Consider the following 24,508-nt stretch of genomic DNA (forward strand, 5'->3'; position numbering starts at 1 on the left):
CGCTCGAGCCCCGCGGGCACACGGGAACGCAGAGGACCGAGACACCTCCAGCCTCGCTCTTTGGTGCGGTAACACCAGCAGCCGCAGCACATCGAACCGACGACAGCGGTAACCCCAGCTCCCGCCGCCCGCTTCCCGCTTCCTGCCTCCTGCCTCCCGGCGCGTGCGAAGCGCAACAGCTCCCGCCGGGGTCGCGAGGCTCCGCCCCCCGCGGGCGGGACACCGGCCCCCTCGCGGCCTGATTGGCTGGCGGTGATGTAATCGCGCGCACATACGGGTACTCCCCACTACCCCCCGTGGGGCACGGGGGAGGTCGCGCGCCTCTCGCCCGCCCCGCGACCAATCGCCGTGCGGAGCGGCTCGGCGCGCGGGCCCGGCCGCGCTCTGCTGCCCCGCCGGCCGCGCTTGATTGGCAGGGGCAACAACCAATCAGAAGAAGGCACCCGCGGGTCGATTCACGCCCCCTTGGCGAAGCGGAGGCCGGGGCGAGCGAGGCTGCGGGAGTGGCGGCGCCGGGAGCCAATGGCCTGCAGGCAAACCGTGCCGCCGGGAGGGAGGGGATGTGGCGGCGGGAGGGAGGCTGGGAGGGGCGAGGGCGCTCGCTGACAGCCGCTTCCGTCAGTCCTGCCCGAGGCTGCGAGGCCGGAAAAAAAAAAGTGCGGAGAAAGACGGAGTCCGTGCGCTGTAGCCTTGATTGACGAGAGCCGCAGCCAATAGTTACCAAAGCAGAGGGGGGAGGCCCAATCAGAGGAAAGCCTTTAGGCGGGGCCTGCGCGTGAGCGGCGAACGGATCGGCCAGTGACAGTGAGGAAGGGCAGTGCCGACGGGCCCACAGCCAATGGCCGGCGGGAGAGGGTGGGCCGGGGTGAGCCTGGCCCCGCCCGCCCCTCCCGAGCGCGGTGACGCGGGCGGGGGGACGGCGGCTCCAACATGTCCGCGCTGCTGGCTGCGCTCCGAGTGCGCGACCGGGCGGCGGCGGCGGCCGGCGGCGGCCAGCGCGGGGCGGCGCGCGCCTGAGCCCGAGCCAGCACCGCCCGCACCCGCGCCGGACCCCGCAGCGCCGCCGGGCGCCGGGGCACGCGGGGCACACAGGTAGAGAGAGCGGCCGGGGCAGAGCGGGGGAAGGGGCTGAGCGGGCGGGCCGGGGCCGGGACTGGGGCTGCGGCGCCGGGGGCGCGGCGAACCCGGCGTGCGGTGGGTGCGCCCCCGGGGAGCGAGCGGGCGCCGCGAGGCCCGGCCGCCGCCTTCCTCCCGCCGTGGGAGAAGAGAGGGCCGGGGCCGCGCTGACACGGCCCAGGCCCCACACGGCCGTGGGGCTGGGGAGCCGGCAGGTAGGGCCCCGCGTGGGTGGCACCGGGGAATGCGCTGGAGGTGTCCGGCACACCCGGAGGTGTCCGGCGTGTGCCGGCGGCTGCGGCTGGAGCCGGGCCGGGGGACGGCCGGCGGGCCGGGCCCGCGCACGTGCATTGGCCTGGCTCTGGGGAGCGTCGGGCCGGGGCCCGTGTTACAGACGGGCTGTGGGGGTGGTGGAAGGTGACGGGCGGCGGGCATGGCCCCGGTGTCGGGAAGAGAAGCTGCCGTGAGGCCTGGGTGCTTGTGACGAGCAGGGAATGAAGTCACAGGCAGATGGGCAGTGCCTGGGAGTCTTCAGGAGAAAAGTGTTGAAGGTAGTTCTTGCTCGTAGTTTGGAGCTTGCTGGCTCTGGGAACCCAATGGATGTACTTTTACCATAATTTACAATACTATCTCCCTCGGAAGAAGGGAGTCATTTTGATGAGTTGGAGGCAGCTAGAAAAATCAGTACCTGTCTTGTTTTGTGTGCTGCGGTAGGTTGAGGGATGTGTTTATACCGTGGGGATGCAGGTAGTGGGTGAAACCACATGTATTTGGGAGTAGTGGTATAGGAAGGCCTGTGAATTTAGGAGTGATAGGTAAACAGGCTTCTCTGTGTTGTGAGAAGTAACGTGGGAAGTTGGCAGGCATCTAAAGGCTGTGGAGGAGGGAAGCTTTGGGTGGTAGGGAAGCCTGTGTACAAGTTACAGGCACAGTGGTAACAGGTTGCTACAAGGTTCTGAACTTGTTTTGTTTGGTGGCCACTGTGGTTAGACTTAATGTGCGAGACCTTCGTGTGTAATATGAGCTGGTATGTGGACAGCAAGTCATGCGTGTTCCTACTGCTGTGCTTTGGTTTGTCTGCTGCTCACACTGGGAGCTGAGAGAGATGCTCGGCTGTCACCAGCTCAGTGAGCTCTCTGTCTGGTGTGTGGAGATGGGCTAGAGCAGCAAGCAATGTGGTCTGTGTCCTGGGAACTTGAGAGGAACTGTGAGTTGGTGTTTCACCTGTAATGAGATAGAAAGGCTGGATATTTGTTGTTTGGTCTATGGAATACAAATGGGAAAACATGTAGCAAATGCCATGTGTTGGGATCATGATGCTGTTTGGAGAAAAGTCTGTGCATATCCTGGGGAGCTGTAGAACTGTAGTTATATATGTTTTTGACAAGTATCAGGCAGTCTTAAATTTCTGTGTATTAGGTCATCAAATGCTGTCTTCTTGTAGGTAAATGTCAAGGATGACTGTGGACTATAAGAAAGTGAGGGGGCTTGGGTGGATATTTGGGTATGGTTGAAAATGGGGGGAAAGATGAATTTGTATACAGGGTGAAGATTATGTTAGGCTATGTATACACGTGTGTATCAGGGGAATGGTATTTGTGCAAAAGGGAAACTGGAGTTTTCGTATTGCTGAGTTAGTTAGTCTGTGTATAGAGAGAGGAGGCAGGCGTTTTTGGCTGAGGCTATGAAAAGTTGAAATGGCATGGGGGAGGGATGATGAACTGGCTTCAGGGTCCTGTACAGGTTGGAGGCTGTGGGGATTCTTTGCTGCTCATAGTTTGGAGAGAAGTATTTTATAGTTATGGCACCTAATGAAAATGAAAAAAGTGAATAAAGATGAGGCATTTTATTACTGTTATGAATATTGCTGGATTAAAGGAGGTTATAGGACAGTCAAGGGGTTTCTGGTAAAGTGCTTTTTTTTTGTTTGTTTATTTTGTTATGTTTGTTTCACTAGATAAATTGACCATTAACTTTAAGGGTAAACTTTCGCTGAAACTAGCGCTTGTAGTGGTGTTGACAGGGCAGCAGCTAACAAAAAGCACTTAATGTGGTGTAGACAAGCTCCTGTGTGTGTGGGCTCAGGGGCTCCAGTATTATATGTATTTATTATGTGCATTTTCTATACCTTAACGCTTAACTGAGTGCACGTATCCAGAGGATATGAAACCTTCTATACCGGACATATATTTGTGTTTGAGAGAGGGTTAGTGCTTCAACATTTGAGGGTCAGTGATTTGTGAAGAGATGATCGGTTTAGAGTGGAAACTTGCTTGGATCAGTTGGAAATGAGCAGTAATTACATGTGCGTATCCCATGTTCTGTAAGTTTGGGATAGTTTGTTCTATTTATTTGCGTAGCCCCTCATCTGTTGTTCTGCACATATTTAGAGGAGGCTGTTACACAGGCTAGTGATTTAATTAAGGCACACAACATTGGGATGAGGGAGATGTAATTAATGTAGTGTGGAGAGGGCTGCATAGAGGGTGCTGAGAACCCTTTTTTCTTTCATAGTGGTAGCCATGAGGCGATCAGTTAGTCAGGTAAGGAACAAGAGAAGGAAATTAGTAGTCTTGTAGTTACCCTGAACAATTCGGTTCCCTTCTTGTCTCTGGTGTGCTTTGCTCTTTAAACTTTTCTAGTGATAATCACTAATTCTGTCTTAGTAAACTTGTCTCAAGAAATAAAAGCCTATCACAATTAAAATTAAAGCTTGTGAAATCTGTGTGTTGAACAATCATTTCACGTGCGTACTGTCAAAAACTACTGCTCTCAGGGGTCCGGTGGAGAGTAGTGAGCATTTCTTACATGAACGTGTTGCCTCCATATTACAAAAGGGAAAGGCACTAAAATCTACTCTCGGTAGTGGATGTAAAAATCTGTGTATATGAAGTATTTGTATTAGTCTTTGGAGCAGGGCTTATTTAGACTGCAGCAAGGGATGGGGATGTGCATAGAACAATGTTCAGTGAGTGTTGAATGTCCTTCTTAGATGGAGCAAACTGCAGCACACCTTGCTGAGTACTGCCATAGTGTTCAGTGGGGCAGGGATGGGCTTGGCTTGTCAATGTGGTTTCTGTTGTTTGGTTTGGTCTTGTTTTTTTTGGGTTTCTTTTCAAAAAACCACTAAAAATCAAAATGTATCGTTTGGTAGTGCCTTGCATCATCAGTCCAGCAGGAATGCTTAAATCTGCCATATAGGTCTACTGCTGTAGTTTAGGAAGTGGGAAATGGCTGTTCTTTTCCAGTCAGCACTGGAAGATAAATAGCTAACCATTGGTTTTTACAAGCACAGTCCCTTCCAAGAGAATGGGAAGGCCTTGGTGAAAGAATCCAATCCCTAACTCCATGTTTGGATTGTGGAGAGTGATTACTGTAACAGGCCATGCATATCTTTGCGTCTATAGTTGGGTTTTTTTTCCCTAGTATTGATTCTTTCTGCCCACTACCTTAATCAAATATGCTCTATGTTGTTTGGTTTTTGTTTTTTTAGTTCTTGTCACTTGTCCACTGATCTCACTGAATTCAGTGCTGCACTTTACTTCCCTGTGAAAAAAAAGCATTCTTCAGATCTTGGGCCTTTTAGCAATTCAAGTGATTCAGTCTGAATATTGGTTTTCTCAGTAAATTGGAGGAGAGCAGTGGGGATTTCTTTGGAAAACTGTTGAAATCAAAATTTTTGCTGTCTCGGTTCCTTCCCTATGTATTACTTTGCTAATTCTGTGCTTCAGTTTATGCTTGATGATCTTCAAGATTTGGCTTACAGCTGTACGGGGTGTGAATTGTGACTTCTTCCTTCTCACTGTCTGCTAGCAGTGTGAATGCAGCATGAAAGTTTTATGCAACTTAGAGGAGTCTGGTTTATCCCCGACCTACAGCATATCAGGTATACATAAAATGTTCAGGGACTTCAATGTCAAAATCTGGACCAGTAATTGCAGCTTCTCATTAAAAAAAAAAAAAAAAAAAAGCCACCCAAATAAGATGACATCTGACTAGAGAAGCCCAGAAAGGAGAAATTGAAAGATGATCCCTAATGTCAGAACAAGGATGCTGAGTTTCCAAAAAGATTATCAGTACTGTTTTTACTTGACAGACAGCTTTACAAACACCTTAGCTGTTTGGATGATTTCTTTCAGCCTTAGACGGATGTCTAGTATGGGAAACTTCATTCAAACTGATTGTAATTTGCTTAAGCCTAGTACAGATTTATATTTGTATCTTGTGAAAAAGTCAAATAAAAATTCTGAAGAATTAAAGAGTGTCACTCCAGAAGTAAACTGGTCTGAAAATCTTCATGAGATGGTAAGAAATTACTGAGCTGGGGTAGCTCATCTCTAGTTTCTTGAGATGAGCAGTTCAGCTCATCTCAGTTTCTTGAGACATCATTGGCATGTTGAAACATAAGGGTTGCCAATAAGTGTAGGTTAAATTAGTCTTCTGGCTCTTGGAAAACCCTGTGTTGGGAGAGAAAGCACGAAGATCTTTTAATGTAGAGAATGATGACAGACGGGAAAACTCCATATCTCAGCAGACAGCAGCCTTGCTTATAATTTTGAAGGAAATAACTCAGCCCAGGTATTTTTGTTCAGCTATGAAAAATGTTATTCATAGCTCTTTTTTTCCCTGTGCACCATTAGTTTCTCATTAACATTACTTCAGTGTGTCATTTAATGATGTCACTACATTACTATCTCCTGGCATAGGTTCTCTTCATCTTTGATGGGAAATAACTTTTTTCATTGAGTTTTCTTTTAAACAAATAGTACAACTAGGTGCTTAAGTTTATTTTCACAGGAGTTAACATGAAACAGATCAGAAAAACGTTGCTTAAGGATGTTTCAGACTGGGCTACTGGAGAGTTTAAGATGGCTCTTTAGTGAGTATGGTAATGACATGTCGATAACCAGAAACTTCCAGTTAGATCACAAAGGAAAGTGTCATTTGTTCTTTGCTGTTTTCATGGGATTAGTGTGTTAACAGAAAATGTCATCTTCAATAATCCTACTTTTGTGTCTGCACCCCAGTATAGGAACTTGACCTTTACTGAATGTAGAGCAAACATGGCTCTGCATTGTTAGCATATGAGTTAATTGTTTTTATCGAGGAGGTAATGAAGTAAGATGATGATGATTTGTTGAGCAGAGGAGGTAGCACTTTATTGTAAGTTATTAATGCAGTACTGCTTTGATCTGTTTTCACCAGTTTGTTGGTCCTGCTAAAGGCAGGTATATGTTTGAAACTCATGATCTTCTATTTAAAATTTTTTATAGAAAAAGAAAAATTGATAGTGGGAGAGGACTTCTCAATGACGGAACTATTTGTAAAGAACTGATGTTTTGATTCAAGTGAAACAATGAATATTATGTTGGTCAGCTTATACAGGAAAAAAAAACCCCTCTGTTCTGGGTGGCTTTGTTGGTTAAGCTGATGTGCAAGTAATTAAAAGCATTATTGAGCACATGCTACTCTTCCTTTCCAATCACCACATCCAGTGGAGCCATTGATTGAGTTGTGTTTTCAATGTTATTTGAAAAGTTTTATAAAACAGTAAGTGTAGGTGATGCATGAAGTATATTGGGTGGGGGTTTTTTTATTTTATTCTGAAAACTTTTCTAGAAGTATCTCCCTAGCTTTTGAAACTCCTAACCTGTAAAGAGGTGGGGACAAAAGTGAATGAGTGGTGATACACTGCTGCTATCATTACTCCAGAAAAAGGAACACCCTGCGCAGCCCTCCTTTCTAGGGCTTTTGAGGTGCGTGTTGGCAACTTAAGTCTGTGGGTTTACTTGCTACTGCTTGAGGCTCTCATAAATGAATGGACAATATCTGCCACATTGATTGTATTTACGTTAGCAAGCAGTATGCTGCAACTGAAGAAGGTTGTAGAGCGAAGCTGTAAGTTAGGTAGACTCAGTGTCCCCAGTGTGTGTACTTCATGGGGTTATTTTAGACTAATTGTCTGGTTCTGTGGACTGAGTATGTTCCAAACCTTCCCAGAGTTTTGATGTAGGTTAATCTTGGAGATGTTCAGAAACTTCTGAGAGATGTAAACTAAAATACAGGAAGTGGGTGACAGATTTACTTCAGAAGCGTGGTCTTAATTCAAACCGAAGTGCCAATGCAGCTGTACCCACTGCATCTCTAAAAGTCACGTTAGAGCACTGCAGAGCGTGCTGAGCTATGCAGGGGGAGTGGGTTCTATCCTCTGCTGCCTCCTAAGTGTTGCCAGGCCTGCAGAAATTGTCCTGCTGCTCTCTGACCAAGGATTGCTTGTTTATCTTGACTGGTAACTGAATATCTATTCGCAAACTATTGTCCCTAGTTTTGAAATTTTGTGTGAAAATGACAGTGTTAAAACGACAATAAATTCTGAAAAGTAGTTCTTTCATGGTTTTACTTCAGTTAATCAAGAATGAAACTAGCTGTGTGAGCAGCAAGTTACGAAGCCTGACTTCCTGCGGCTTTATGCCTTGTGGTTGGATTTTTCTGGGTACGTGGTATTGTGACTTCTGTAAGTATTCTCATGTGTTTGGGGCGCTATCTGTCCTGATATCCTGTATGGGATGATGGTTTTGGTAACACAGTTGAGCTTCTACTGCACTAGTTTGGATGTGTGTCTTTGATGTGACTGCTTATTTCCACAAAACTCATAGGACCTGATTATTTGTGAAATATTTACCCTTGTGTAAACTTTTGAGTTGTGTTTCAGTGAGACTGTGGGGACACAGAGAATACATGCTATAGCTTGGCTTGCTGGGGTTTTATTTTATTTTCCACTGATATAATTTTTGTTTTACTGTTTGTGTGTTTGTTTGTTTTTAAAAAATAATTACCACTGTTTAAAGTTTCTTCCAGAAGAGTTAAAAGTATATCCCCCATAACATTTCAGGCAACTTGTCTAGAAATAGGAAATTGTGTTCCTCATGGCAGCTTCTTAAGAGATGCTAAAAATCTCTTCTTTATGAGATAGATAAAATTCTTCAGAGTATTCAACATGCTTGTTAAATATTGACAGATGTAAAGTTGCCTTTGTATATTGCAGATGTATATATGGTGCCACATACAGTAGTTTTGGACCATGATTCTAGGAGAGAAGCGAATGAGGGTTTTGACATTGTGTAAATCTCTGGGGTATGGCTAGACTGGATTTAGAGGGTGGTGGATTAGCAAGTGGAGGGGGCAGGGACACAAACTCACTGTTTGTGATTGCCCTTGTGACCTTGAAAAACTGCTGAAACTGTAATGTGCTTTGAAACTTTTCAGATGAGAAGTACTGTACTGAAACTATGTGGTACCGTGGGCTGTTTTGAGAGTTCTGTCTTCCGCGTATAAAGCTAAAGAAATTGTTCCTTTTGCTTCTGTTTGAAGTGAGTCTTAACTCTAAGCACTGCCTTCAGAGAGCTTCTGTAAGGTATGAAAGGTGAATATAGCACATACTTTGGGTTTTTTCTGTGTCCTTTCTTCTCCTGCTCTCTTTCCCTAGTATAATAATAAAATGTCCATACTATTTGTTGTAGTTCCCGAGAGGAAAATCTTACCCTGGTCAGAAGATGCTCTGCATACCAGCTTGTGCACAGGACCTCACTTTAGATACGGTACTAGTTGCAGGCACTGGCTTCTGGTGTCTGAGATTAAGCTTGGTTCTCTGTGGAACATTTGATAAAATTGTTCATAGCTGACTTTTCACTAAAAAGTGTTTTTTAGTGTGCATGTTCAAAGGAAACACGAAGTTCTTTTTTATTTCAGCTGTTGTAAAGTTCGAATCCAGTCTTAGCAGAGGTAGTCCACTTACTCCCTCAGGTAGTGTTCAGTCCTTCATCTTGGAAAGTAAAGCAGCTCCATCTAGCTCAAGAGAGCCCCAGTGCACAGTGCAGGCTGTTAAGGCTCACAAATGCCTCACTTTGGGTGTTGTCAGTAAGAACTGAAGTGGCGCCTCTAAGGAGGTTATTAACAATGTCTAATTACAGGTGGGATTTACACTCAATGAGTGTTATTCAGTAATTGTGGGACTACTGCCTATACTTGTATCAAATGGACTCCTCAGGTGGGGTGTTTATCCATTTACTAGGCTGTCATGTTTTCTGTGCCTTTATCACTTTTCCAGGAGACACATTACAGCAAGAGGTTTTTTTGTTTCACTTTTCCTTTTCTCTGAGATAATGTGTTTCCTGCTCTTTTCTTTGCTGATTGCTTACGCTGGTGGATGAATTTATTGGACTCCTCCGTAAGTCTAGGTTGTGTCTGATTATGTTACTCTACGGAGTACTTATCTAAACAAGTAGAAGGTTGTGCACAATACCTCAAATAATAGAGGTTTTATACATAAACAAGATGAAAACAATGTTGTGAAAACAATAGCTAGAGCTGGGAGGAAGAGGATAGTGTGAAACCTGTTCTGTAAATGCTCTGTAAGTGCACCGCAATTCAAACTGCTGTTCAAAAGATAACCTCTAGTTCATAAGCATTCAGTCATTTAAAAAAATGCATTAATAATAGGAATTGTTTGCTTTGTGTGAGTTTTCCGACTAGTCCTCTTTTAGATTCTGTGCATCTCTTGCAGTGTAAAGTAACTGGAAGCAGTTCAATGTGTCTGTCTCTTACAAGTAATTTGTGGGATCAAGGAAAAGACAAGCATACCACTTTTGTGGATGATTGCATTGGAAAGAGATGTTTCACAGTGTTTGCTAGAGTCAAATAGCTGTGCAGTCTCCTCTGCAGGCAGGCCTTGAGAGCTCATCTGTTTTTCCATAAGTGGTAGAAGTTGACAGTTTGACATTTTCCTGTGTTTTAAAATTGAAATAATAATTAGGCTTGTGTGTGGTGGGGAAGGAAAAGATAGGACTCTGCTATAGTGACAATGGTGTTTTGTATCTTAATTTTATATCATAGTAAACAATAACTTTATTTTCCTTTTGTTTGGCCTTTGGTTTCTTATGCTAAGCCATGCCTGTACTATTATGTCTTCTTATAGTATTTGAGTGTGAAAGTAATGGCAGTTAAGAGCTGTTGAAGATCTATACCTAGTTTGTAACATTAAATCCAATTGGATGACATCTCAATTTCTTAACTAGAATGCACCAAACACAAGTAATTGTAGGCCAGAGAACTTCTAATAAACTCAATATAGTAGCTGTTGTTAACCAAAACAGCTTATTTTGTGCTTTTGACTATTGTTACAGTATTATCTTAATTTAAAGAAAGAAAGGAATGCTGTCAACTTAGCATATCTGACTTTTGGAGGGAAGTGGATAAGATTACAAACGGTTGAAACAGTTTCTCATGATTTTTTAACATGAGGTGAAAATGGTGCTTTAGTTCTGGAGTTAGAGGAGAAGAAACAAAATTCTGGTATAATTCAGAATTCTTGAAATTAGCTTGTGTGCAGTGCCAATGACAGGAAACAGAATTTAACATGGTTAGAAAAATGTCACTCTGGAAGGTACTCTGCAATTGTATTTAATAATTCATATTTGGAAAAAAAATTCCTTGAAAAATACCATATATTCACAGATGTATTTAACAACCGGACTATTTTCAGTCTGAAGTTTTCTGTATTTCTGAATCTGTACTGAGGGAATGTAGGGTTCAGTTACTGCTGGAAGTGATCTTTTTTCACTGTTTTGATTTGTTCAGGCTTAGGAGATTCAGATGTGTTTTGTATAAACAAAAACTTGGGGTAGCAATGCCATAGCTGAAGTAACTGATTTTCTGGAAAAGTGTCTTAAGATTTCTCCGGACTCGAAACCTGATTATATTGTCAGGTTTCACAAAGAATAGGAAGCTAATGTGGAAAACTTGTTAATAGGTCTCTCCCCATTGTCCCTTCCTCCAAAGGTCTTGTTTGTTTATTGAAGCACTGATTAAAACAAACTCCTGCATACAAAGCACATGTGGCAGCTTAGGTCTGTAATGAGTTGTCAGATTTGTGCTTAAAGCCTTTCTAAAGCCAGGTAACGGTCCTAGAATGCTGTATTGAAAACTCCATCACCCTTTTCTGCTATTTCTCTTCTTTTTAGTAGTCGGCATCTTAAGCTACTGCTAGTACAATAAGAAGTGGTAAACTAGGCCTGTGAGCAAACTTTCTTCTGCACAGAAGGAAGTTCTTAGTTTTGTTCCAATGTCAGAAGTTGGTTTTTTTCCAGTTAGTGTTTATCCTCTCCTTTACTTGAGTCAAAGTCTGATACTGTTACTGCAAGACAGAAGCTGAAGTTTAAGTCAGGAGAGGACATGAAAAGTGGTGCTCTTAGTAAGGAGGAAAACTACAATGCTTTCTAAAGAACTTATTACATAAATTAACTGAAAACTTTAGCTAATCCAGAGAATACTTGAGTAGGCAGAGCACAGTATTCATCAAGGAGTATTCCTTCTTGCTCTCATCATGGGGATCTGTTTTTTGTTCATTCGTCTGTTCATCATGTTAAAGATTTTTATCAGTACATACACTGCACTGCCTTTTATTACCAAGTTCTGCCGCCTGCCACTATCTCTGCTTGCCTTTCTGAGGTATCTTGACTCTTCTTGGTACTGGCATGAATAAAACCCCAAAAGTAAAAATTGACCACTGACATTGCTGGCTGACGTGGGGAAGAGCTTCTTGCTGTTAGTCGTCATTTTTGACCTTATTTTTGTTTGTATTTGGTTTATTCGGGCTCATTTTCTCCTGTTGAATCCACTCTTGAGAAGGACGGGGGGAATGAGAGAAGATGTAGTCTATAGTGCTTTTTCCTGAACTGTGCTAGTTGTTGGGTTTTTTCACCCTGAATTGTGTAAAAAGTCCTGCAGATAGTGGAAAACTTAGTGCATTATGGATTTAAGGTGTCATGGCACTGATAGACTTGGATCACTGTTGCTGAAGAAGCGAAGATTCCTGAAAAGTCCTTGGATGACTGAAAGGATGTACTTTGACTGAACTGCCTTGTTCAGAGAAGGAAAGTTAAGAGTGAGCTGATGTGACCCAGATTAATTTTTACATTAAGAGGGAAAATAGCAATAAAGCTTATTATGCTCAACTGTCAAAGGGTAGTGCCTTCAAAATTCCATAGATGGCAGAGTTCATGTAGCTAGTGTATAATTCAGTTGAAGCTTAGTTTCTCTGCATTGGTTTCTAGTCATTAAATCTTATGCTACCTTGGTGAGGGTGCTGGGCACTACATCAGCTTCCTTGTCAGCCAGGCACTGCTGTTACTTTTTGCAGCTGTTTAAAAACAATGGGTATAGCATCTTCTTGGAAGCTGAGTCATTTACCATACATGATATAGCTTTGGTTTGTCTCTCATTATGAGGAGTTCATCCCCTCTACCCAAACAGATTTCTGCTGCATGCTGCCTAGTTGGTACCTGGTATTCCTCTCTTTAGTTAAAGGTCCGTAGAATAGTTTGGTTTTTCACCGCCTTTCGGTGTTGATACAGTATAGAAAAGAGAGGTTTTGCTAGGCCTCTGCATGCACTCAGACATTTGCTTCTGGAACCCACTCATAGTCCTGACTTTCATTAAGGAAGAGGTTCTTGTATAATTACTTAAGTATATTAGTGCTGTTGTATTTTTGCAGTTTTCTGCTTCTGACCATATGCAGGTTCCTCTTCTCATGCTGGTAACTTGGCTTTGTCTCATCTTGTGGTAAGAGTTGGGTCATGTGCGTATGTTGGGTACATATTGCTGAGTTTAATTTTCTCTTAGTTTAGCTTCTTGAATCAGCTTGCTGCATGAGGATATGAGAGCAACTACTGATGCCAAAGTTGGGGTAGAAGCTACCCATGATGGGGGGTGGGCTTACAGCTGTTACCAGTTCAGCTTAGCCTAACTTACTGTAAGACTGCATGCTGAGGTGTTTCAAAGGAGGTTCTTGTGTAGTTATTAATGTTGGTTCTTGACACTGGTGGTTTGGATATCTGATGACCTATCTTGTGAATGGAAGTTCTGTATATACTTGGAATGTTACTGCTGATGAAGAGAAGACCATAGAGAAGTCACATAGCTGTGACAGTGTTCGCAGTGTCACCAGCCATGTTTCAGTCCTAAAGTAAAAGAGCATGCAACTGAGTGTTGACATTAAAGCATCTATTATAACTAAATTAAAAAGGTCCATCCCCTCTTTTGGATTTTCTCCAAATGCACAGCCTGCTACAGATGTTTATATGACTCCCTTCATAGTAGTCATTCCAGTTTAATTAAATACCGGCGCTTGCTGACAAGAATATCTGTAGGTACACGGGAATACAACAGAAACCAAAACTTTGCATAGCAAAGGTCACGATAAGGAGTTTGTCAGAAAGTTTCTGAGCAAGTCAAGCTGTTTCTCTGTGCATTTTGTCACATCTGCAAATTTCCTTAGGGGATAGGAGGACTGCCTCAGCTCATCCACGTGGTGTTGGTCACCACTTAATGTGCCATTAGAGTATCCTACCCACTGCCTGTTTCTGGCCTAAGTTTTGATGAACTGCAAAGGGACTGAACTATTTTGGGTGAAACATGAGTAATGTCATCACTAGTAAAGAATAGAGTTTGCAGTTGTTTGTCAGGCACTGGCTGATTCTGTGTCCAGGAGTTTTCGTATTCACTCAGTTTTGGAGGTTTCTTGAAATATGGTTGGGGAGAAATTCAAGCTGTCTGAAAAGATGGAAGCAATCTGAATTCTAGAAATGCTTTATAATGTCCATTGTGAAACATGTTTGAGTTTTCTTTGTCATTTGCTGTTCTTTTCCACTTCTTTGTCTTCTCTTTCTCAGCCACCTGTTTCTCTAATAAATTTTAGATACAGTAACAAAGACCAAGTTTTCCCTTTTATAACCTCTGCTATTGACTGTCTTGTAGGCAGATACCTTGAAAATTACCCAGAAACTCAGTTGTTTGATGGCTGTGTTTCACATGTTGAGACCTGCTTTTTTTTTATGCACAGAGTTCTTGTGTTTAGGCTTTGGAACATTTGAATTCTGCAAATTGTTGAAGCATAGAAATGGTTCCTGTTCTCTGTTTCAGGCATCCTTGCTGTTATATAATAAAGAAAGCTTTCTGTTTCACTTAATAAAAACACTAAATGCTGCTTTATTTGGATGGCACTATCAGTAAATAGTTTATATAAATCTGTAGAAAAACAAGGAAAACATTTTTGAAAAAGGTGACTGTTTTCAGTCTGCCTAGCTTTACCAGGGGTCAGTCGTGCTTGACTGACCTGACTGCCTTCTGTCTAGGTCTTCAGCTGAGGATAGAGCAGTGATTTTTTTTTTTTATTTTGACCGTAGCAAGATGTTTTGGTGTCCCACAGCATACTCCTATCTATAGTCTCAGTTGGGAGGATGACAAGACAAATCAAAACTGGTTGAGGAGTTATTTTAAAGGGTAGGTGGCCAATGGTTCATACTCTGTCTGGACAGCAGTTACAACCAGAGCTCCTCAAAGGTCTACTGTCTACTAAGTAAAATAGTTTTAATATAGTGACTTACTCTTGTTGACTGTTCTTGATATTAAGCAGTAGTTACTTGGAATCTGCCTATTGAGTAGGCTTGGAATAAGCAAGGTACGTTCATTGAATAAACATTTAATCTAAGAACGGAAAAATACTCTTTTTCAGTGTCAAAGATTATGTTTTAGAACATTGTAGTTATCAATATGTCTTGTCTTATTTGCCTTTGGTATTCTGAACCTTGTGGTAAAACAAGGTGATTTGTAGAGCATTAGAAATTGCTACGGAGGGAGGGGTAAGCAAGATGCTGGATAATGAAACTAAATCTCAGTTTTTCTGAGATTAGTTTATTTTCACAAACCTGGACAAAGAGGGAAGTGAACTGTCATCTTAGATGCTACATGTAGACAGTCTCCAGAACAGATAATGCTTTAGTCAGATTCTTGGTGGAGAAATAATATTCTGAAGGTCTATGAAGGTGTGGTGGGTTTAACTGTGGTAGCCCTTCTCATAGGTTTGAGGAGATGCAACCTTGTTTCTTTCTTGTAACCAAGAAAGCTTAGGGTGTTTCTGGTTGTATATTTTCAAAAATCTAGAGCAGCCAGTAACAGGCTACCTTGTCAGGGTTTCTGTGCTTTAAAGTAAGTTAGAATCTCAGCTTTTCGTCTTTCTTTTCCTTTGCATCCAGGATGTGGGTATATTATTGTAAACAATTGCATTGGTATGCCAGACTTCCTCATTATCTCTGCACTTAAACATGAATACGTACACATGAATGTATGCAGGGTCTCTCTGCCATGTGGTTTACGTATCCCTGGTTTGGAAATGGATGTGCTTACATGACATCTGCAAAGGTGGTACGTATTGAAAGTGGGAGTTTTTTGACAAGTAGTTGCCATGGAATGGTTGGTATCTTAGATCACTTCATACTTTCATCTTTAACGAGTGAGAAGCAGTCATGTGATGTTTGGCTGCATTGCCATAGACAAATAGGAACTTCTTGACTAACTTGGCCTCTTCCAGTGGTTCATGGAGTTTATTAATTTCAGTTTAGCTGTTACTATTAAACAGTTGAATTAGAGATTTTATTGAGTATTGTGTTGAACTAGGAGAGAAGTTGGTCAATTCTTCCATCTTACTGCTTTCAGACTCACAGGCTCTTCTGCTTTATTCACCCCTAATATGCAAGGAAGAGTCTCTAAAGTGAATCTTTATCAGAAAGACAAAGATCTGGAAGAAATTTTACTTTTGTACTGCGTTCAAGGTAAGACTTCCAAAATTGTCCGTGATCAGATGACACAAAGCATGAATACTGAGACTTGGCAAAATGGTACTGTTTATGAGTTCTTGGCTTGTGTATTATACTATTCCTGCAGAATGTTATGACTCTTTATTAAATATTAAATCCTTCTGCATATTTCTGTTGAAATGCACTAATGATCAGAGGTATATAAGCTAGTTGTGGCTGTGTTCCTTAACTAAAATAGTCAAGTAGGTTGCTACTTGTGGCTAATGTTTACTGCAGAGCTGTCTTTTGGGTAGTATAGGTGTTGCTAATTATAAAACTGATACACTAAGTTGCATGATATGGAATGTCTTATTAAATTGGCAGTGTCTTAGTAACTCTTGTTGTTTACTTTGTGGTCCCTGTACTGAGCTTATTGTAATTCTCTGTGAATGTAGAGAGTGAACACACTCTTTAGTAATGTTTTGGTCACTTTCAAAATACCAGAAAATAATTGGAATTCAGAGGGCAAGTTTGCTGCGTTTTGGAGAAAATGGTAGATGCATTTCTTTTAATAAAGCCATAGCTTCAAGCACCTGCACAGTTGTCACCTTTCTGCAAGTTAGAGCATGATCAGATGGTAAGAGCCATTAGCATCGTTCAGCAGAGATGCCGTTGCCTTCAGCTTCCATGCACAGTTTAACAAAATGTTAATAACGTTTGTTGTGTCATTCCCACACCACTCCCAGGGAATAGCGGAGGATATATGCGCACACACACGCACACACATATGTGTGGGGCCGTGAAGCTGATTAGAGGGCTGTAGCACTTCTCCTATGCAGAAAAGCTGATAGAGTTGAGGTTGTTCAGGCTGGGGAAGTGAAGGCTCTGGGGAGACCTTACAGCAGCCTTCCAGTGCCTAAAGGAGGCCTACAAGAAAACTGGAGAGGGACTTTTGACAAGGGTGTGCTATGATGGGACAAAGGGTAATGGCTTTAAACTGCAAGAGGGTAGGTTTAGATTGGATATTAGGCAGAAATTCTTACTGTGAGGGTGGTGAGGCATTGGAGTCAGTTGCCGAGAGAAATTGTGCATGTCCTATCCCTTGCAGTGTCCAAGGCCAGGTTAGATGGGGCTTTGAGCAACCTGGTCTAGTAAGAGGTGTCCTTGCCTGCAGCAGGTGGGTTGGAACTAGGTGATCTTTAAGGTCATTTCCAACTCAAACCACTCTGTGAAGAATGGAGAAGCACATAGCTATCCCTTTACAGAGATGGTATTTGCACAGAAAAGAGAGTACACGGCCATGGTCTCCAGTCATAGAAGAGATCTTGGAGACACTCAGAAGAGTGTGGGAGATGTTTTGGGGATTAATGTATAAGTAGCCCTGCATTAGGCAGCTGGTTGCCTAATGCTAGCTCTTCAGTTTTTGGGGGGGTGGAAACCCACTGAAATCGGTGTTCATTGTGCTGCATTCAGCATCCGTTTGAAAGCTCAGATCAGCAGTGTTCTATTCACATACCTGTTTCTGAGTTTTTGTGGCTGGGGGTCTATTTTTTATGTAGTAGGTTTTACTGAATTATTTGTGTAATCCCCAAGCTAATTGTCTGCTTTTCTTTTAAACCACTAAATTCATCTGATTCTTTCAGTTGTCATTCTGCAAATGCCTGAATACTTAAGAGTATTCCTTAGTGTGCCATGATTATTTTATGGTTTCCTAGTTTGATCTAGATGGTTTGTTACACTGGTATAGAATACATGCTGGTTAAGCTTTGTGGTAATAAAGTGATAAATGTGAACTTTGGAATATAGAAATAATTTTTAAATTATTTTAAATTTTTTATTTAAAAATTTAATTTTATTTTAAATTTTTATTTTAAAATTAAATGTTTATTTAAACAATTTTAAATGTCTTGACAAGTTGTCTCATAAATGGGTTGGCAGAATAGGGTGTTTGCCCCTTGCTACAGTTAATGTGTTTTTTTAATGTGTCTTTGTGCTAAGATGTTCCCATCACTATTCAGTCCAGCAAGGGTGTGTCTCGGAGCCAGCAGTGTACAGGAGCAGTAGTAACCTTTGGTGGAGCTGGAGATGCTGTCTTAATCTGTGTTATCCAAATTTGCCTGCAGCTGATGTCTGATATGATGAGTAGCATAAAGCGAATGTTGAATTATTAACATGCTAACTTTCCCGAAATCCTTTTGGCTGTCAAGTCTATCATTACTGCATTGACTGCCTATAATGTCCTTAAGCACCTTCTCTAATATTGATTTCTTGAAAACTGGCATGATCTTCTTTCTTGTATGTTAGTTTTAGCATTCTTACTGATAAAATTGCCCTTTGAATTTTTGCAGGTATAGTTCAACATGTATTGTGATACTTGTATAGTGGCAAAATTAAAACAGTGTTTACTCAGTAGAGAGACCTGAAACTTCAGCATTGCAATATATATTGCAAATTGAGAGTTTAAACTATTTATTAAAAGTGAATCCAAGAGACTTATTATGTGTTGCAGTCTGAATTGGACAAAACTTTGAGTTTTTAAGCTTGTAAATTGCCACGTGGCTGCTTCTTGCCAAGTACTCTTCTGTTTAGATGACAAGTGAAGCAGTTCAGATAGCCTCAATGCAGACACCTGAAAAAGATTCCATGTGTCCAGGCAATGATACTGGAGGCTGCTGCCAGAAAAAAAGGTAATGGAAATTTGCTTCACTCTGCAGTTCCTAGAGATAGTAATTTTTTTAATTAGACTTCTTAAAAAGTTTCTCTAGCCTGATGGAAAAGTAGAGCATCCTGTAAAAGAGCAGGGGGGGGAGTAGTGTGTTTTCTGAACTAGTATTGACAAGTCATCTCTGATCTGAAACATGACTTTCCATACCATACTATCAATTGAATATCATGTGACTACAGGTATATTGATTCTGTTACAGTGTTAGAATACATAGTCATGTATTGGGTATGATCAGCTGCTTCTCTTCAGTGTTTGTTTATAACTGCCTTAAAAATACTTGGAGATATGCCTTATTTGAAATTAATCAAATCAGGTTGATTTAGGAAGGTGATAAATGTGTGTTAGCAATAAGGAAATTACTTTCTAAACAAATGGACCCCGTTAAATTTTAATTGCCTTTACATTTCTAAGTACCGTTTGTCTTAGTAGTAATACAGTGCTGTTACTGAAGTAACTTTGCTAGTAATTAGAAGCAGCATCTTAACATGGAAGAGACAAAGGGAAAAAATATTCTAAAACTGTAATGGAGATATAATAATAACTATGTATTGTAACAATTCCTATTTGGAGCCTTCAGTTCCTGTATTACTTAAATTACTTCTTTTGAAAGATTGTGTGTGTAGGCTGTGAGTTGACATAACAGATGCTTGAATTCTCTCTTTCCAAGCTGTGTGCTTTGCAGTAAACATTAAAATGCCTATAGCATCATAACTTTTAATATTTGGCAGCTTGTACTGCTGGTTTCGTTATGTTACCAATTTGAACATGCTGGTGATTTTATTGTGGTGTTGAATGACCTTTTTTGCATTTAATTTAACTCCTGATGTATATAAATTTAGCAAGTGGTAACATGGCTAAAAAAAGCCGCAAATAGATCCAAGTGTCTAAGTAGTGTGGCAGAGAATTTATGCCTTCTGTAACTGTCTGCACATCAGCAGTGGCCAAGTTTTTTTTTTTTTTAAATCTGCTGTGATGATTCAGTTCTAGTGCATTTATACCTGAAGACTTACTGTTAGAAGATGAGGAGGAACCTTAGAGAGAGGAGATCCTTTCTCTGATTGCTGGTATCATATATAAAGAAATAAAAACCCATTCTTACTATTCTTTCTAAATTTGATACAGCTTGATTTCAGTCACTGTCAAGCATACCAGCACTAGTGAATTCTTGCTGTATTTTTTGTACCTGGTGCTAACTGAAGTACTGTTATTTTGATATTTTTTTCTTATTTTTCACCCCACTTTGTGGAGTTTAAATTCCTTCTAAATTTTGGATATACTCATGGTCACACGTAGGGTTGTGTGTATCATTTGTAAGAGAGGGAAAAATGTGATTAGTTGGCATGCATATATTTTAATGGCTTAATTCCCCTAATAGACAAAATGTGATGCTGTTGTGCCTTTGAGAATCCTTTGTGGGATATTTGTTTTAAATACAGGATCTGTCCAAAAAGACATGTATAAACCAGGTTTAAGCTTTTTTGTTGCATCAGAAACAGCAGAAATTTAAGATGTGGTGTTGAGGATAAAAAATTCCTAATTGGCTTCAATGATAGCAAGACTTGGTGCAAAAGCTGATCTGTTCTAAATGCATTGGTAGCCAGTAGGAGGTAGGGTGAGGTTCTCTACCCAGATAAATATTAATTTTTGAGGACTCTGGCTTAAAAATCACTGAATACTGTTCAGAGAGGAATTAGTCAAGGTAGTCAGATAATCTGTTCTTTCCTCTTGTGACTGTTTCATACGAGACACTCCGAAGGATATTAATCTTTTGAAAACTATCAGACTTTGACTGTAACTTACAGTTAAAGCATCTTAAAATTTTGTAGCTCAGTCACCTTTGCTATCTTAGTAATGAAATTATACAATTATGTCAGGTTTCTTACCTCTCTATCCTACAGTGTAATGAAGTTTGTAACAATGGAGTTTCTTTGTTATCCAAAAGCACGTACTTGCTACTGAATTAACTGATCTGAACCATATTGATTACTCTGATTTTGCTAACAAGTGATTCTGTAGGAGTTTTCTATGGTTTTGTGCTTAAGCTGCCATCTTTGAAAGGCTTAACTAGGAAGGGCTAAGCCTTTTCTATTGCATAATCAACAGAGAAAGTTTTTATTGTCAAGATTTCTTCTGAATTCGAAAACTACTCTAGTTTGCTAACACCTTGCTCTTCTAGGGAAAGGAGTGACAGACTCTAGATGCTCTTTAATAGTGCTATAGTAGGTAGAGTGAATGAGACTGTGAAGTGAGGTGTGGTTTAGGGACATGCTGATTTGGCCCAGAGGACTTCAGAAGAGATGTCTTGTAATATTATTAGGTGACAGGTGTGGTGGATTCTATCTCTGAACATCTGACCGGTGCTCAGGCTGGTTTTGTGCAGATGGGCATTTACAAATTTTAAGTAGTCTACCCATTGTGGTTGTATTTTTTTAAAACATCAGTTTGAAAGCTAGATGTTAACAAAGATGACAAATGGACAGATATTTTCAAACTGACTCATTAGGTATTGCTACCCAGGTATTCTAGCTAGTAATGTGATATTAAATTTGCCTCATGGGGAAACACTGTAACAATGTGCTCAAATGATAGGCACTGCAGTAATAGTAAACATGATCTTAGGTTTCCCATGCATATCACTTCGGTGTGTCTGAACTGAAGTTTGAATCCCCATCAGGAAGATGAATGATTGTAGACTCTGCTCTTTGCATCAAGGGAAAACACAAGCCCATATAGAATACAAACACATCTCTTTCTCAATCTGTGACTCCTGGACTGCTGTGGAAGGCATAGTGTCTATCTAGAACTTTACTTACTCTACTGCAATTATGTAAGGTAAGATAAAAGCTAGTTAGAAACTGTTGCAAGCTTTTCTCTAGAAAGTCCTAGCAGCCCCAATAAACATGTTTGTTCAGAGTAAAAGTCCTCTGTTTGCAGTGCTTTGTTGTTTCAGTTGAGGGGTTTTTTTAAAGAAAACTAACATATAAGTGGAATACATTTTAACTCTTGAGGGTACTTCCTTCTCCTTAGTTCAGCTAAAGGTCAGATAGCTGAAAATGAAAGTGTTTTGTACTTGGGTGTTTTTGCTGAAGCGTGTTAGATGGCTGTGCTCTTCAGCCTCCTCTCTTCCTAAAGCTGTCTGTTTGCAAAGCTGCCCAGCATAACTGATGGAGATGATTCCACATTTCTCTGCTTGAGTTGTGCTAAGCATTACTGTGATCTGTTACAGAGGAACAGAGGAGTAAGTGCTTGCCAGTGATCTCCCAGTAGGGAAATGCAGATTGTGTACGTGCATTCTGAATTCCAGTAAGGCTGGCTTTTGTTCCTTCATCTTCTGCTTGTATAATTCAACAAAGTTTGATTTCCTCATCAGCCAGATGCAGAGTCTCTGCTTCAGGCATTCACTTGTACCAGCGTAGCTCTCTGTGTGTCTACTCAGCCACAGGGCATGGAGCGAGAACAGGCTGCTGAGAGCAAATATCACTTAAGCTACCATTGCTGCCAAGATATCCACACAGCCGTAATGCGAATTTACTGATCTAAAGCTAACCTGAAAGTGAGTCACAGAGAATTTCAGAATTACAGAAGTGCAAATATGTATTAAAGACAGGTCTGCAGGAAGAAGGTTTAGAATATCGTTTGTAAGATGTATCAAAAAGCAGCTTTCTGATGCTGTTGATTATTTGTGAGGTGAAGTTTAGAAGTATGGACCTAATTAGAATGCTAAGCCCATGATATTATCAAGCTTTCAGGTGAGTGTGAAATACGGGTCTACCAGTGTACTCCTGTTGGGAATTCATCATTTAATAGTTTATATTACTAACTGGCTGTAGAAGTTTGAACTGCAAACTTCAACTTGCTGAACTAAACTTTGGGACCCCAAGTAAATTTATTTCAAGACATTTAGCTTTTCAAGAAGTTCTGGGTTTTACTTCTAAAACACAGTGGAAGGATACTTTTGCGGATTTTTTCAAAACCATAATATTATATTAACTGCTTCAAAAAGGATAAATTGCTTCACAGAGTTTTTAGTTTTGAACTTTAGTTAGTTCTCCTTACTTTAACTGTTTAATGTGAATGTTTCAGTGCAGCTTCCATGTTTGAAAAGGGAGGAAAAAAATCGTCAAAAAACCCCACACCCACAAACCCACAAATCAAGACTTTTTTCAGTGTTGGTTGGTTCACAACAGAATCACAAATCAAGACATTGTTCAGTCTTAGTTCTGTATGGAATGAAGAACCACTTGGCAAACGTAGAGAGAATTCATTATCCTTTTATTACAATGGATTAACAACTCTCTCTTTAGGGTGGAAGTTGTACGTTGTATCAAGTAAGCAAGCAGAAAATAACTCCTGGTTTAGTTTTGGCTTTGTCATATTGGTACAATAATTTATATAGGTACTACATGAATGTGCCTTCCCCTGGTATGTGCTCTCACCTTCCCCAAAAAGTCAGGTAGCCCAGTGAATGCCTCTTTCAAGAAAGGGATGTTATTTTAGGTTTACTCTATGTTGGAAACATGCACTTGGTAGGTTGCAGTTTACTAGCTAACCTTTGGCATACACTGCTGCTCTTTTCTTTCTCCCTTCTTCTGTCTTTTACTTCTGCAAAATCTTTGTGTGTGTGTGTGTGACCCAGTTTACAGTTCTGGGGGACAATATTGGCGGTGGTGGTATTGTGCTGTCATAGGGTGGATCAGGGCACATCAGATTATAGTGCTTTCTGTTGATGTTCAGTCAGTGAGTTGGTTTGTTTGTTTGCTTGTTTTAAAGCAGCAATGATTTGGTTATCCATGAAAGGTCAGTGTTCAGGTCTAGCTGGTTGTGAGGCAGAATAAACGCATTGTTTTTCTGGTACTTCTCTGACCAGAGTCTGGAAACTTGCAAAGAACTGGGTGTTGTAGTGGTTTTGTTTGTTTTGAACATTAGGATTCAGCCTGAGGATCATTAGTGCTTTGCTACTAGCATTATTAAGTGTGTATTTGATCATCAGGAAAACCAGCATTTGATGCCTGCACTCCGTAATATAACAAGATGGGGTTCTTCAAATCTCTCTGGACTGTGTCTTTTTTAATGTGCTTCTTTTGGGATATTGAGTTTAGTTCTTTAGCAGTGAATTACTTATGATGGCTTTTGGTCTTACCTTCTGAAGAAAGTACTGTAAACAGGGTTAAATTAAAATGTTTTATTAGCCCAGGAATATTTAAGTTTTTCTCAGTTAAAAACTATCCTACTGTATGGTGCTGGTGACTTAGTAGCAAAACAGTTTACTGAACTAACTTAGTCCTACTAAAATATTATACATAACACAAAGACTTAAGCAGGCCAAATAAAATGCTTAATACATCTTGTAACTTTGTTAAGCCTTTAGTAGGACACATTCAGCTTTATTCTTGTGATGTAATTTATGATGAGCAATCTGGACAAGATGTTTACATTTGTGTGTTGTGAGCATTTCTGGCACTCAAATTATTAGGAGCCAGATATAATGGTTTGTTACCCCAAAGCTCTGTAATGAATCTAAATGTCTTTTCATACTGAGGGGAAAAAAACCCATGCGGCTGATTTGGAGAGGTAAGGGTTGCTACTGTGCAGATTAAGTAGAAGTAGTGTCCCTTCTTCATGCCATGTTCAGTGGTGGAGTCTCTATCTTAGGGTGCTTTTGTGTTTTGAGACACTGAATACTGCTTTCCTCACTTCTCAGAAGTGTACATAGAATTTGTGTAAATACAATGATATTCTGAGGTAAATGCTCTTAGCCCAAAATACCTGTTTTTGAATCTGCCCTACTGTAAGCAACCTTCTGGCTAAAAGTCATCCCTGTCTAAGGAGTGTTCTCACATCCTCTGTAGAATCTGGGAGGTCTCAAGGTTCTTGCCTTGAAAAGCATAATGCTCATCTTCCAAGGGCTGCTTTTGTGAGTTTGCCGCTTTTAAAGGCCTCTGGATTAACATCAGAAGCACTGAGGCTCCTGAGCGCTTCCAGGTGCAAACACCTTGTACCCCTCCTAGCTGGGCGGGGTCGTCTGAAGGTGGGAGAC

The 24,508-nt window shown here is 41.1% G+C and overlaps 1 protein-coding gene across 5 annotated transcripts in view; it reads left to right on the forward strand.

Annotated features, from left to right (window-relative positions):
• The first annotated feature begins 959 nt into the window (after nucleotides 1-959).
• Nucleotides 960-24,508, forward strand: part of PPM1B (protein phosphatase, Mg2+/Mn2+ dependent 1B) — a 60,840-nt gene continuing 37,291 nt past the window's right edge. The window contains exons 1-3 of one of the 5 annotated variants that reach the window (XM_082303377.1): nucleotides 964-1,092; nucleotides 15,667-15,782; nucleotides 18,095-18,433. The gene's annotated coding sequence lies outside the window, so the exon portion shown is untranslated. Of the gene's footprint in view, nucleotides 1,093-15,666; nucleotides 15,783-18,094; nucleotides 18,434-24,508 lie in introns of all 5 variants that reach the window. The other 4 variants (XM_082303374.1, XM_082303378.1, XM_082303375.1 and 1 more) reach the window with 4 other exon arrangements.

This window comes from Coloeus monedula (assembly GCF_965178545.1).
Source record: "Coloeus monedula genome assembly, chromosome: 2".
NCBI lineage: Eukaryota > Metazoa > Chordata > Aves > Passeriformes > Corvidae > Coloeus > Coloeus monedula.